This window comes from Lithobates pipiens, unplaced genomic scaffold (genome assembly GCF_037356315.1).
Source record: "Lithobates pipiens isolate NorthernLeopardFrog02 unplaced genomic scaffold, aLitPip1_a1.2 Scaffold_28, whole genome shotgun sequence".
NCBI classification, from domain to species: Eukaryota; Metazoa; Chordata; class Amphibia; order Anura; family Ranidae; genus Lithobates; species Lithobates pipiens.
In genome coordinates this window covers 122,002,370-122,017,129 of record NW_027507789.1, presented here as the reverse complement: position 1 = coordinate 122,017,129, position 14,760 = coordinate 122,002,370, and positions in this window count along the sequence as shown.

The window sequence follows — 14,760 nt, the reverse complement described above, 5'->3', positions numbered from 1 at the left end:
AAGCCTTCTTCTCAGGGCCGGTACAAGGGGTGGGCAGAAGGGGCGGATGCCCTGGGCAGGACCATTTACTGGAGGAAGGGGGTGCAGTAGAGGCCACGCTACAGGCTGCCTGTCCCAGGGCCGCAGTGATCCCCTCTCACCTCTTCCTCTTGTGTGTCCCACAGTGCCGGGAGCGATGTGTGTCAGGGAGTTGGGTCTGTGTGTGTTTGGCAGCGCTGTAACAAGGTCCTGCCTCCCTAGACCGGCTCATGTGGTAGCAGATTGAATCTATGTTCCGCCTATCACACTGTCTGGGCTAGGGGGGTGGGACCTTGTTATAGCTCCACTCAACACACACACACACAGACCCAGCTATGTGACACACAGTGCTGCAGGAGATGTGTGATCCAGGGCAGGCTATGGTGAGTCTGCATTCATAGGCAAAGTGAGGCTGCGATTATGGGCACAGAGAGGCTGCGATTATGGCCACAGAGAGGCTGCAAGTATGGGCACAGTGAAGGGGCATTGATGGGCACAGGTAGGCTGCATTTAATGGGCACTGGTGAGACTGCGTTGATCTCTTGTATCATGTCTGCAGTCTCTGACCATCTCCTGTGTCATGTCCTCAGTCTCTAACCAACTCTTATCTTATATCATGTCTGCAGTCTCTGACGGGAGTTTGCTTAATTAGCAATGGTATTGGTAATATGCAGCAGCAAGGGGAGGGGGTTAATGCACTGTCACTGATGCATTAGTATAGATCCCATCTTCTGTAGGCGCTGTAGCTTTTCACAGCGGGGGTGGGGGGGGGGCGCGGCACAGTTTTTCATCTTCGCCCTGGGCACCGAATGACCTTGTCCCGGCACTGCTTCTTCTTGCTACACCTATCAAAGATCCCACTCAATTTTTTAAATCGCTAATACGTCATCTGCCAAGGCATGTGTACCCCTTTATTGGAAACAGCAGTGTCCACTGACTACTGGGTGTTGGCTCAGGAAAGTGGAAGACATAAAAAAAATGGAGGACCTGGTACTTACCGCACAACACAACAGAGAGAAATACACTAAGACCTGGGATATATGGAACATCTTTATTTACTCTGACGAGGGGCTGTCCCTATTAGGGTCATAGTATCTCTAGTCCCAGGAACAACTATATTCCACCTAGATCTCACCCTGTCTTGGACTCTTCTCCCCCTTCTTCTTTCTCCCCCCTTTCCCTTTTCATATGGTTCTACTATCTACCAGTTTTGTGTTTTTTTATGGAAAAGATTTGGATGGGATCCTGTCCATTATAGGAAGTTACAAACCAGTTGTTCCTTCTGAGTACAAGGTACACACTTCAATAGCACCAATTCTCATTCTGTTGTCAAATACTCTGTACTAAATATTCATTGTCATTTACATTTCTGCTTTAGTGATAGGATCTCTTCCTCTGTATTTAATAAAGATTTATATTTGAAAAAAAAAAAAAAGGCTGGTCTAGGCCTAGATCGCTCTCTTGGGCTGAGTTGCATCCAAGTCGCGGTCTGCAAAAGCGGAATCACCCTGCAGGGATACAGAGGGACACCTTCGAACAGCATCCCCTTCCCTGTCTGGAGGCCACTCCTGTCCCATCTGTCCTGCATTTACACCAGATTCATGTGAGTCATAGTTCGGTGTGACAGAGGCCAGACACTATCCCTTGAGACAGGTTTCTGAGGGAAGTCATCATCATCATCATCCTCCTCATCCCCCTCATCCCTCATCTCTCATTTTGTAATAGACACTGTATACAGACACCATTGTCTCTGTTCACTACCTGTTGTCTCTGGTGCTGAATGATAAGAACATTCATCCACATGGACACGGTTTACAGACATCACTGTCTTCATTCACCTCACTGTTATTTGTAGTTCTACAGGATACTGCACTTTTGAACCAGCAGTTACTGTGATTTCATTTGCATCTTGCTAACACAGGAAGAGTCTAGTTCTCTGATTATTACATCTAAGGCCGCGTACACACGGGCGGATTGTCTGGCCAACTAAGTTCGTCAGACAATCCGACAGACAGTCCGTCCTACTTTTGAAGGAACGGACTTGACCACACACGACGAACAGACAGTCCGCTGAAAGCTTGCGCGATGACGTGTACGGCACGTACGACGGTACTAGAAATTCGACGTCCAATACACTGCAATGCAACCTTCGGCCGTGTAAATCCTTTCTGAGCATGCGCCATACTTAGTCCGTCCAACTTGCCTACTCACGAGCGGACTGTCCGCTGAAACCAAGTTTGGACGGACAATATTACGGAAATTCCGAAAGACTTAGTCCGCCAGACTGTCCGCTGAAAAAGTCCGCTGAAGCCCACACACGAGCGGATTGTCCGCTGAAACACGTTTCAGCGGACTAAGTTGGACGGACAATCCTCTCGTGTGTACGCGGCCCAAGTCAGTCAAGTTGCTTTGTTTTGCTATTCAGGAATTATTCACTTGCAATTTCCTCAAAACTAGCTGAAGACCAAATTATTGCTTCCTTACATTACAGGGCTAATTCAAACCTCCCTACCCACTACAGGGATTATCTTTACTGTGCTCATTGAGCTTGAATTTACCTAGAACTCTCTGAAAGAACAGGTTAAATTCCATTACAGTTGACTATTATTGAAGGTTTCCTATTTTTTTTTTTATGTTTGCACCTGTGTGTTGAGGAACAGAAGAGAGCGGTCTGACATAACCGAAAGCCATCCCTCTGCCCTTCTGTTACCTGTTCACATAGGCAGTGTATATGTATATGTGTGTATAAGAGCTGTTCATGTTTAGGTATTCTTTATTTTTGACCATTTGATATTCTTCTATGGTTGTTGCCATTTTACTATTGGCGACATTCAACCTGAAATATTATTCTAAAATGTAAGTTTATGTTGTTCACCTTTAAGTGCCTTTATCTTACCAGTAAACATACTTTATGATCTACCACAGTTTGTGTTCTTTATACTGCTGTGTTTTGCTCTAATACTGCCTATTAGGTGTTACAAGAGGGGTTGGAACTGTTCTTGGGGTTGAGGCAGAGTACGGAACCAAATATACTTAAGCGGCGCCTTCAGGGGTAGCGCTACAAAAACATCAGGTTTCTTCAGGGGTGCCTTCTCAAAATCCTTAAAATTGCCCAAAAATGTTATACAAGCCCGCATGTGGATCAAGCCTACCTTCTAGTTACACAAAGCCACAGGTTTATTTTGCACCATTATAACCTTCCAGCCACTGTTGTCCAAACAACCAATGGTGTCATCAGTTCATAAGGAGGATATCAGGCACCTGCACTGCATCCTTGTTTGCCCCTCCCCTGCCCCTCTCTGTTAGTACTGAGGTCGCATTAGCTGTGAGAGGGAAATAAGGGAAATATTAGAATACTAGTCATAACCAGTTTGCAAAGGTGTATTTGTTTTGGAAGAACAAATCGCCTCTAATGTTGGGTGTCCTGCATCCTGCATGTGTGTTGCTACATTTTGTAAAACTTTTAGTTTTGTTTTTTCTCAATCCAGAGCACTAAGTGTCATTTCTGTCTGCTCCCTCATTCCTCTGCTATCAGCATAAATCACTTTTGAAAGTTTTCCTGACACCAAGAAAAATGGTGACAGTGGAGGGATCTCCAGCTGATTGACAGCCTTAGCTCTGTTCCTGTGTGCTGTGTGCAGGGGGAGGGCGGGGGTGATTGGGGGAGTGTATCTTCCCTTCAGCTCTCAGAGCTTTCCTCATTGAGATCTGAAGAACTTTAGCTCTCTACCCCCTTCTCTAAACTCTCAGACAAGCTTTTTAAATTCTGCACTTTGAACAGCTGTATAGAAGTGAAGGCTACAGATAAACAGGTACAACATATGTAGGAGGATTTGTTTCATCCCTGTGTATCACCTAAGGCCAGTCACCTCACTGGGTATATGTAAGGATTTACAACCACTTTAAAGCAGAGTTCCACTTAAAAAAAAATCAAAGTCAGCAGCTACAAATACTGCAGCTGCTGACTTTTAATAATTGAACACTTACCTGTCCCAGGGTCCAGCGATGCGGGGGAACAAAGCCCTGCTCGTCTCCCCGACCTCTCTGTGGCGCCGGTATTGTCGCTGTGGCTTCACAGCTGGGCATGCGCTGCACATGTGCAAGCCTCGCAGCGCACCGTGACTGGCTGGGCAATCATCTGGGACCTGTGACTTGTCCCAGATGATTGCCAAGAGGGAGGGGGGAGAAGTTAACTTGCTTTCTGGCGCTGCGGTGCACCAGGAGGAAATGGGAGCTGGAACCCTCTAAAAAGAGGGTTTCTGCTCGCCCTCCAAAAAAAATGACATGCCAAATGTGGCATGTCAGGAGGTCACCTTCCCTTAAAGCGGAAGTTCCATTTTTGGGTGGAACTCCGCTTTAAGTAGTGAATGGGTTATTTTTGGATCTACTACATTCTATATGCTGACATTCTGCAATGTTATGTAATTAAAGGGTTTCAGTTTAAAAAATACATAAAGAATATATGCGTCTCTAGCAACTACTTTTCCACCTCCATCTAATCATTTGATTGGCTGAGCCAGCCTTGCATGGGGAACAAGAAGACATTCCTGCTCCTACACTTTTCAAGCCCCATTTGGTGAGTTGGTGTAAAATGCTCTGCTGACTATTATAGCTTAGTACACAGTTTTGCTCTGTTCTATTGTTATGCTATATTGTTGTTAGAAAATGTGTACAAAATATGTTGTTGAGGTTTATACAAAGGATTTCTTGATGACTTAGAACAGTACACAGTAGTTGTCCCTGTTTGTTAAATATTTAGAGGTAAACAGTAGTAGCTCTTGGTTCCATGTGTCAAAAATGTAATGAAATGCTACTGTCATGTTTAGAGGGGAGACAGTAAAAAGAAGTAATGACCCAATGCTCCCCTATCTGGCTCTCCTGGATGCTCAGGACCTCCATGGTGGCTGTTAGGAGGAAGAGCAGCAGGAAATCAGCAAACGTCCATTCCCTGATCTCTTCTGCAAACTGTAAAACCCTTATGCTTGATTAGATTAAACAGAGTGAAGAGGTGATTTGGGCCCCCTTAACATCTAGGGATTGGGATCATGGGCGGAATCTCTTCAATTCTGCCCACAATTCCAAATCTTACTACAACCCTAGCAAAATTCAGCATGCATGTTTGTGTGCCATTCATTTTTAATCGCACCTGTCATAGCCCACCTGAGTACCTGTCACAGCCCACCTGAGTACCTGTCACAGTTCATCTGAGTACCCGAATACCTGACACAGTTCATCTGAGTACCTGAGCACCTGTCACAGCCCAACTAAGTATCTGTCACAGTTCATCTGAGTACCTGAGTACTGGTCACAGCCCAACAGAGTACCCAAATACCTGTCACAGTTCATATGAGTACCCAAGTACCTGTAACAGTCCATCTGAGTAGCCGAGTACCTGAGTACCTGTTACAGTTCATTTGAGTACACGAGTACCTGAGCACCTGTCACAGTCCATCTGAGTATCTGTCACAGTTCATCTGCGTACCTGTCACAGCCCATCTGAGTACCCGAGTACCTGTCATCAGCCCCTCAGAGTACCCGAGTGCCGGTCATCAGCCCATCAGAGTACCCGAGTACCTGTCACCACCCCGTCAGAGTACCTGTCACCAGCCCATCAGAGTAATCGAGTACCTGTCACCAGCCCATCAGTGTACCCGAGTACCTGTCACCAGCCCATCAGAGTACCTGAGTAACTATCTGCAGCTCATCAAGTTACCCGAGTACCTGTCTCCAGCCCATCAGAGTAACCAAGTACCTATCTGCAGCCCATGCACGTTTGGGTGTTTGCTTTCCAAAATGGGGTCATTTTGTGGGTAATTCCACTATCTTGGTGCTCAAGGACTTTAAAAATTGTGATAGTTAGGAATGAAATGAGATGTGTCATTTATGCTTCTAGAACGCCTGAAGGTACTACTTCAATATTAGGCCCCTGTATGTGGCCAGGCTGTGTAAATGACTCACACATGTGGCATACTCAGTATGAGTAGCAGAATGTGTTCTGGGGTGTAATTTTTGCTATATACATGCTATGTGTTAGAAATATCTTATAAATTGAGAACTTTGTGTAAAACAAATGTGTTTTCTGTGAAAAATTAATTTCTGGAAAAAATTAACCCTTCAAAAGACTCATTATGCCTCATAGATTATACGTTGGGGTGTTTGCTTTCCAAAATGGGATAATTTTGTGGGTAATTCTATTGTCCTGGTTCTCCAGGGCCTTCAAAAGTGTAATAGGTAGTTGAGAAATGAGACGAGTGTAATTTATGCTCATATAACACCTGAAGGTGCTACTTCAATGTTGGGCCTATGTGGCCAGGCTGTGTAAAAGTCTCACACATGTGGTGCTGCCATACTGGGGAAGAGTAGCAGAATGTATTTGGGGGTGTAGTTTGTTGTATGCATATGCTCTGTGAGAGAAATAACCTGTTAATATGACAATTTTGTAAATAAATAAATCTTCATTTTGCAAAGAATTGTGGGAAAAAAATACAACTTAAAAAAACTCACCATGCTACTTACTTAATACCTTGGAATGTCTACATTCTAAAAAAGGGTCATTTTTGGAGGGTATTTGTACTTTACTGACTTGTTAGTGTCTCAAGAAATGAGAGTCTTCAGTGCATCAGGTGTGATCAGACGTGATCTATTTTCAGTGATTGGCACAATAGTTTGTAGACTCTATAACTTTCACAAAGACCAAATAATATACACTGATATGGGTTATTTTTACCAAAGATATATAACAGTATAAATTTTGGCCAAAATGTATGTAGAAAAATCACTACTTAATGTTACTACAAAATGTTATGACAGAAACAAAGAAAAATAAATTTTTTCACAATTTATTTATATTTATTTATAGCACAAAAAATAAAAAACTTACTAGCGATTAAATACCACCAAAAGAAAGCTCTGTTTGTGTGAAAAAAAGGACGCAAATTTCATATGGGTACAGTGTTGCATGGCTGAGTAATTGTCATTCAAATTGTGAGAGTGCTTAAAGCTGAAAATTGGTCTGGGAAGGAAGGGGGTGTAAGTGCCCTGTATTGAGGTGGATAAACAGGTTTGTAAAAATAGTTTTATACAAATATATAAATGTGGATCATTGTAAGCACCCCTGTCAGTGTTAAATGTTTTCTCTCAATCCTCTAACTGCTACAGTTTCAGGACAACTTGTTCTGTAGATAAAAAACAGACTTACTAGCCGAATCACCAGGTAAACATAAAGGAATGAAAACTAATGCAGCCATGACATCTAATATTTGTTTAGCTGCAATATAATAAATATTTTATATTGAGTTTAATACCACTTTAAGTTAAATCTCAGGATGCCAAGCAGAAGGAGCTCAGGAACATCCGTGCCTCAATCACCTCTGCTACTTTTAACCCCAAAGTGACAAGCATTTCCAGGTTCAGAGCTGTCATTTCCTGCCTGCTGTGGCCAGGAAGCAGATAATCAAGTATGATCTGTGCTTGATTAGCTGCAATGGAAATCACGGGAGACATTAGGATCTAATAGAAAAACCTGTCACCTGTCCATGCTATCACATAGGGATTTAAATGCAAGTGTGCACATAGAGCTTGCAAGTGTATGTAAACAGTTTTACATTTACATAAGAGGTATTATCGTGAACGTCCGAGAGATAACAATAATTTACAGTTAGCACTAAACGATGAGCTGTAAAGGCCTTAAAATGCTGCCTATGAAAAATTTTAGGTACTACAGTTTTTCTTAATTTCATGGGCTTGCTCAGTGTTGAGGCTTGACATGTTTGGTATCTAAAATAAAAAGTGGGGGATTCTGCGCTATGGGCAACCAATGTACCTTTAAGCCCTCGTTTAGACTGAAGGTGGGTTTGAAATCGTGCAATCTCACCAATTCGGATGGTGCCTTTGGTGGTAATAGGCTCCGATTAGGCATGTGATTTGACATGTCAAATCGCATGTCAAATCAACCTCATGCAAACAGGGGGCTAAAAGCTCCAATTAAACTGCTACCGTGGTAGAGTCAGGACTAATTGGGGTTGTTGTGGAAGTGGAAGCGTCGCTACTATTTATATCATCCAATTCCTGCTGTGGCTATTTTATGATAATGGGATACCTATGCGTGTTAGAAGATATATACATATGTTAGATAATTTATAAGTACACTGATAAATAAATAAATGAAAAATGTATTCAGTGCCTTGAAAAAGTATTCATAGCTCTTGAAATTTTCCACATTTTGTCATGTTACAACCAAAAATGTAAATGTATTTTATTGTCATTTTATATGTGATAGACCAACACGAAGTGGCACATAATTGTGAAGTGGAAGGAAAATGATAAATGGTTTTCAATTTTTTTTACAAATAAAAACGTGAAAAGTATGGTGTTGCATTTGTATTCAGTCACCCGGGTCAATACTTTGTAGAACCACCTTTTACTGCAATTACAGCTTCAAGTCTTTTCGGGGATGTCTCCACCAGCTTTGCACATCAAGAGTGAAATTTTCGCCCATTTTACTTTGCAAAATAGATCAGATTGGATGGAGAGTGTCTGTGAACAGCAATTTTCAAGTCTTGCCACAGATTCTCAATTGGATTTAGGTCTGGACTTTGACTGGGGCATTCTAACACATGAATATGCTTTGATCTAAACCATTCCATTGTAGCTCTGGTTGTATGTTTAGGGTTGTTGTCTCCACCTCAGTCTATAGTCTTTTGCAGACTCTAACAGGTTTTCTTCTAAGATGGTCCTGTATTTTCACTATCCCCAATTACCGTACACACCGTAAAAAACATCATTAATAAACTGCGTGACAGTACCTCACCTATTGACATCATCCCCACAAAATTACTGAAAAAATGCTCCGACATCGCGGCTCCAACCATAACCCACCTAATAAACCGATCATTCCATGAAGGGATTGTTCCCAGCATCCTCAAACAAGGCATCGTCAAACCTCTACTCAAGAAACCAAACCTGGACCCTCAGGATCCAAACAACCGTAGGCTAATTACAATTCTCAACACCATTTCTAAGATCATGGAGAAAGCTGTAGTACATCAGCTACAACTCCACCTGGATACTCACAAACTCCTGGACCCACTGCAATCAGGCTTCCGCCTGGGTTATGGAACAGAAACAGCTCTCCTCAAGATTTGGGATGATGCCCTCGAAGCAGCAGATGACGGAGAGCCGTGTCTCCTTGTACTGCTAGACCTAAGTGCAGCGTTTGATACAGTAGATCACACTACTCTTCTCGTCCGCCTCACAGAAGTAGCCGGAGTCCAAGACATAGATCTCCAATGGTTCGCGTCCTTCCTAGGAAATCGGTCACAGACAGTGAAACTAGGAAAATTCCTCTCCGAAACTCGGGCAGTCACCTGAAGAGTCCCTCAAGGCTCTCCTTTGTCACCCCTTTTCTTCAACATTTACATTCGCCCACTCCTTCAAATCATCAGATGCTCAGATCTCTGCTTCCACTCTTACGCTGACGACACGCAACTTTATTTCCGGATCAATGGAAAAAAAGATCACCAACAACAACTTGAAAACTGCCTCAAATCAATAGAGGACTGGATGACCACTAACTCCCTCCAGCTGAACGAATCAAAGACAGAGCTTCTTATCTTACACCCAAATCATAAGCCCGCAACCAAAACCTCCTGGTCTCCACCAACCGTCTTTGGGCAGACTATCTCCCCAAAGACCAAAGCGAAGAGTCTCTGGGTTATTTTAGACACACAAATATCAATGGATGCGCAAATAGGAGCAGTAGTCAGTGGATCTAACCATCTACTGCACATGCTTCGCAGACTCATCCCTTTTATCCCAAAGAATGACAAAGCAGTGGTAGTTGGAACAATCATGAATTCATGACTGGACTACGCAAACTCGCTTTACCGCTTTACTCGCTTTACCACAATATCAACTTGCGCGATTACAACTGATCCAAAACATGGCGGCAAGGCTGATAACAGGAAAAAAACCCTGGTAATCCATCTCTCCTTCGCTGAGGAGCTTACATTGGCTAACCTTAAAAAATCGGATCACGTTCAAGACCCTTTGCCTCACCCACAAATGCGTGCATAGAGAAGCTCCGCAATACCTAATGGAGAAAATAAATCATTACACACCAAACCGCAGTCTTCGATCAGCCAACAAAAACCTCCTCCTCGTGCCCAAAGCCCAGTATAAATCCAAGGGGGATCGGAGATTCGCTGTCCAAGGGCCTCGGCTATGGAATGCTCTACCAATCAACATCCCCCTGGAAGAAAATCACCTGGCTTTTAGGAAAAAACTCAAGACCTTCCTTTTTTAGCAGATGATCAAAGCTCGCCACAGCGCCTAGAGGCGATTCAGTTCGCATTGTGCGCTATACAAGTATTTCATTCATTCATTCATTCATTTCGCTACATCCATCTTCCCATTAATTCTGACCAGCTTCCCTGTCACTGCTGAAGAAAAGCATCCCTACAACATAATGCTGCCACATCCATGTTTCACAGTGGGAATGGTGTGTTTAGGGTCCTGTGCGGTTTTCTGCCACACATAGTGTTTTTCTTTTAGGCCAAAAAGTTCAATTTAGATCTTATCTGACCAGAGCACCTTCTTCCACATGTTTGCTGTATTCCCCACATGGCTTCTTGCAAGCTGAAAACTGGACTTATGGCTTTTTTTCAACAATGGCTTTCTTCTTGCCACTCTTCTATAAAGGCCACATTTATGGAGTGACTAATAGTTGTCCTGTGGACAGATTCTCCCACCTGAGCTGTGGATCTCTGCAGCTCCTCCAGAGTTACCATGGGCCTGTTGGGCCTATTGACTGCTTCTCTGATTAATGCTGTCCTTTCCCGTCCTGTCAGTTTAAGTGGATGGACATGTCTTGGTAGGTTTGCAGTTTTGCCATATTCTTTCCATTTTCGGATGATAGATTGAACAGTGCTCTGTAAGATGTTCAAAGTTTGGGATATTTTCTTTATAGCCTAACCCTGCTTCTCCGCAACTTTATCCTGGACTTGTCTGGTGTGTTCCTTGGCCTTCATGATGCTATTTGTTCACCAAGGTTCTCTAACAAACCTCCGAGGGCTTCACAGAACAGCTGTATTTATACTGAGATTAAATTACACACAGGTGGACTCTATTTACGAATTAGGTGACTTCTGAAGGCAATTGATTCCACTAGATTTTAGTTGGGGTATCAGAATGAAGGGGGCTGAATACAAATGCACGCCACACTTTTCAGATATTTATCTGTAAAACATTTTGAAAACCATTAATCATTTTCCTTCCACGTCACTATTATGTGTCACTTTGTGTTGGTCTATCACATAACATCCCTATAAAATACTTTTACGTTTTTGGTTGTAACATGACAAAATGTGGAACATTTCAAAGGGTATGAATACCTTTTCAAGGCACTGTAAGTGCAAAAGAGTACTTAGTACAGTGCTGCAAACGTCATATATCAATTCAAACACATAATAAGTGTTTTAAACCAGTATTAAAGTGATAAGTGCTATATCTGAAATGTATAGAAATTCATACATGTGAATAAATATAACTACTTAAATGCTACAGTACAAAAACTACAGATATTACTGTGCAATCACTAGACAAGTGGAATTGGATCTGAAACAATAATAAAGTGACCTGCTATATTCAAAAAGTGTTTTTTATTCAAGGGAAAATTGACAAGTGCTAAAAAATTATAAGTCCATAAATAGTGCTGCATAGGGTCCCAATTCATGGGGTGTGCCGGAGTCTCTACTCGTGCTTCCCCTATTTTGCCACACTCTCCCCCAGGGCCAGATTATGAACATCATGGGCCTGGTGCTGAGGATTTTGGTGGGGCTTTTTATTAAAAAAAATGTAAACAATTTTTTGTTATAACAAATTAAGTTAAATGGAGAGAGGGAGGATGAGAAAGAGAGAACGGGGATGAGACACAGGTGAGGGGTAAGGGAGGGAGGATGAGAGAGAGGGGGGGATGAGAGAGAGAGAGAGGATGCGCATGAGCATGTGTGGGAGTGACATCAACGCAGCCCGAACAAGGCAAGTGACCGAAGGCACAGAACCCTGAAGGAAGATCGGGTGAAGATGGAAATGGCTGGGACCCGCCAGATTGATCACAGCGCAGCGCTGGAGGGCTCAGTCTTACAGGTAAGTGTACCCTAATGTGCTATATTCTGTGTATACGTGTACATTATGGTATAACTTACCTCAGGGCTAGGGATGAGCTTCAAGTTCGAGTCGAACTCATGTTCGACTCGAACATTGCCTGTTCGCCTTTGGGCTGTTCGCGGCAAATTCGAAAAGCCAGAACACCCTGTACAAGTCTATGGGAGAAATCTAAAGTGCTAATTTTAAAGGCTAATATGCAAGTTACTGTCCTAAAAAGTGTTTGGGGACCTGGGTCCTGCCCCAGGGGACACGGATCAATGCAAAAACTCAATGTCAATTTGTAACTTTGATGTGTTTTTCTTGTGCATTGATTTTTCTTTTTTGTTTTTATGTATAGTTTAAAAAGTAACATATTTGCTGTTCTGTGATATGAATATCTATATTCCCTTGTTCCTGAAGAAGCCGATAATGGCGAAACATGTTGAACGTACTGGAATGGAACCTCTTTTGGTCCTTAAAGAGAATGTTACCTGCGTTTAGGCAATAGGTGTCAATTATAGACCATAGGGAATTGTATTAAATGTTTGACTATTTTTTATATTTTGTGTATATGATATTGTTTATGTATATGAAAATAAATTTGTATAAATTTTTTTAGAACACCTTTTCTTATTTTTCTTCCAATATTTGGTGCCGAAAAAGTCCCTTACCTCCAAACTTTTTGTGTTTTATATTTCCTTTTGGGATGCTGGTACCAGTATTGTATATTATCTGAACAGATCCCTGTTGGAGTACTTTTTTCAATACTGTCCAATAGAACTGCTTCCAGGAGCCAAGATCCCATTCAGGCAGATTTTCCCACTGTCCAAGCTCCAATTAGAGGCCCTTCATTACTACAACTATGAAAACTTGGAAAAAGCCTTTATCTGCCCTTCCACATCACCTGCTGGGGTGGGCATCTTTTTTGTATAGAAAAAAGACCATACTCTTCACCCTTGTGTGAACTATAGGGAGTTAAATAAAGTTACAGTCAAAAATAGATATCCTCTTCCTCAGGTTCCTGAACTTTTTCAGAGATTTAGAGAGGCCAAAGTGTTCACCAAACTTGATCTGTGAGGAACCCATAATCTTGTGCTTATAAGAGAAGGAGACGAATGGAAAACAGCATTAAAACATGGCTTGGCCATTTTGAATACCTTGTCATGCCATTTGGTCTGTGCAATGCATCGGCCACATTCCAACACTTTGTGAATTTAATTTTTCGAGACTTCCTTGCTTATCTTGATGACATCTTGATCTCCTCTTCGCTGGAATTGCATCGCATTTATGTCGTCAAAGTGTTGGGCCGTTTAAGAGAATATAGACTATGTATGCCAAGGCGGAAAAATGCAAATTCTAGGTACAGGAGATTTCCTTCCTTGACTTCATCATTTCTACAGAGGGAATTTTGATGGACCCACAAAAGTTTAACTCTATTCTGGATTGGTCTGTCTCGACAGATAAAAAGGGTGTGCAAAGGTTTGTGGGCTTTGCTAATTTCTATAGGAACTTCATTAAGGGATTTTCTTCCATCCTTTGTCCCATCACTGACCTCACAAATCGCATACCCAATTCCAATGTACTGTTGAAGCACAAACGGCTTTTGACAACCTGAAGTTCCTTTTTACCTCTGCCCCAATCCTGCGACACCCTGATCCAGCATTACCTTATATCCTTGAAGTTGATGCTTCTGAGAATGCTGTGGGAGCAATTTCATCTCAGAGATCAGGAACAAAATCGCTAATGCATCCTGTAGCCTTTTTCTCAAGAAAGAAACTCTTCCAAGAAAAACTATGATATTGGGATGGTGAGCTTCTGGCTATTAAATCAGCTCTGGAGGAATGGCGCTATCTGCTGGAAGGTGCAATGCATCCTTTTTTGATCTTTACAGATCATAAAAACTTAGAATATCTTAGCACAGCCAAAAGACTGCAGCCTTGACAGGCCAGATGGGCACTGTTTTTCTCTAGGTTCCTGTTTCACATCAGGTTAAGCCCCAGGTTTAAGAATGGCAAGCCGGATGCTCTGTCATGGATGTTTTCAGAAGTGGAGGGGGCTCCCCCACAGCACACCATTTTTTCTGCACAAAACTTCTCCAGTCAAACCTCATGACCCAGATCAAGTAGGCCTCAGGGCAGGAGTTACCTGCTCAAGGAGTGAATTTTCAAAATAAAGATGGACTTTTTTGGTTTCAAGACAAAGTCAACATCTGCAGGTCCTCAGATTATATCGCAACCATCCATTAGCAGAACATTTTTGATCCCAAAAGATTATAGAGCTGTTACAACGATCTTTTTGGTGGCCTAAATGGAGGTCTGACTGTGAAAGTTATGTTAAAGCCTGCACTACATATGTCATATGAGTAACAGGAATACATCTTGGGGACTATTAAGGCTACTTCCTGCACCAAAAAGACCATGGAAAATTATCTTGATGGACTTTATTCTTGAACTACCAGTATCAGATGACTTCACCTCCATCTTTGTGGTCATTGATAGATTATCCAAGATGGCACATTTTGTTCCTATGAAAGGGATGCCTTCAGCGCAACAAACAGCCAATACATTTATCAAGGAGGTGGTGAGACTTCATGGCATT